Here is a 1346-nt window from a genome sequence, read left to right as displayed (position 1 = left end):
TTGGATAAATTATGAAAAAGCCACAATCTCTAAAAGAGGCTGGAGACTCTGACTCCTTGAAGTCTGACACAATCTTAGTATGACAACTTAAAGTAACTTAACTACATGGACCTGGCCTAGAATGTGCCTTCAGGGGACAAACATCTCCCCAGGCTAGGCTTCTGCTGTCACCTTCACTATACTTTTCTCTAGTGATGACCTCCAGCAGTTGTCATTCAAACTGATTTTAGATTGGACTTGGTATCTAAAGGACCAAGAGAAAGTTCAATTTTTTTTCCTTTAAAGGCTAAAGTAAAGCTCTCAAACTGAGGTTATATTATTACATCACTAAGTGAAATTAAACAGAGGTCTAAATATCAGCTATAAAATCTTTCTAAATGTAAATTCTAATCCAGGTTTCAAGGGAGATATGAGGGTGAGGTCCTTTTGAGGAATCAGGGTTTGATTGAATGTAAATCTTTGGTGCCAAAGATTCCTCTTTTTGTAAATAGAAAACCTAGCAGAACACAACATAAAGCTACATGAGCATATACTTAACTTGAGTCTTTCCTTCTTGAATTTGGCTCATCAACACAGAGCTACAGGGGTCTGTCTTTAAAGCCCTAATATTCTGCTTTGAGAGTAGACTTGCCAATGAAAATAATAAAAATAATGTTTTTCTCCCATAAAATCCATATCCTCAAAAAACTGAGGTAAATAAATAGTGACTGTATTTCTTATATCAATTGTGCATATCATTACAGCATTTCACATGATGTTTGTTTTTTCCTCAGCTGTAATTTAGTTTGATCTTTGGGAACTGAAGCATGCATAGTTATAATTTTCCAGCTCTTCATAGTGTATAATTAAAGTATTTGTATGTATTGTGAATTTAATTGATATATAAACAATATGCTTATGGATGATAAGCACATACTAATTTCCATATCAAAAATTGAAAGTAAATAAGAAGCTATTTTCCTTGTAAGCCTTTTGACAGAGCCTCTTTCAATGGCTTAACTTATTTTTTTTCTCATAATTATGTTATCAGGATAGGTTTAGCTCAAAATAAGAGTATTTATCTTAGCCTTGATAAGATTCAAATGCTAAGTGATACATTGAATACTGAATAGAAGTCAAACTTTAATTTAGAAGACAAAAACAGAAATAAGTGACAGTCATTGAGTGTAGAAGCATAAAAAGAGAAGTTATTTGCAAAAGAAATTGGAGGTGAGGGAATGAGTGATTCCTCAGCATCCCTCCACCTCCTTCCCTACCCTATGTAGTGACTAAGAGCTGCTGTGGCAGGAGTGAGACATGAATTTAAATGTCCATATGTCATTTAATAGTTACATGTCCTTGGACAC

Source organism: Monodon monoceros, unplaced genomic scaffold (assembly GCF_005190385.1).
Source record: "Monodon monoceros isolate NGI ecotype Baffin Bay Population unplaced genomic scaffold, NGI_Narwhal_1 Super_Scaffold_12, whole genome shotgun sequence".
Classification (NCBI taxonomy): Eukaryota; Metazoa; Chordata; class Mammalia; order Artiodactyla; family Monodontidae; genus Monodon; species Monodon monoceros.
Note: the sequence above shows the minus strand (reverse complement) of the source record.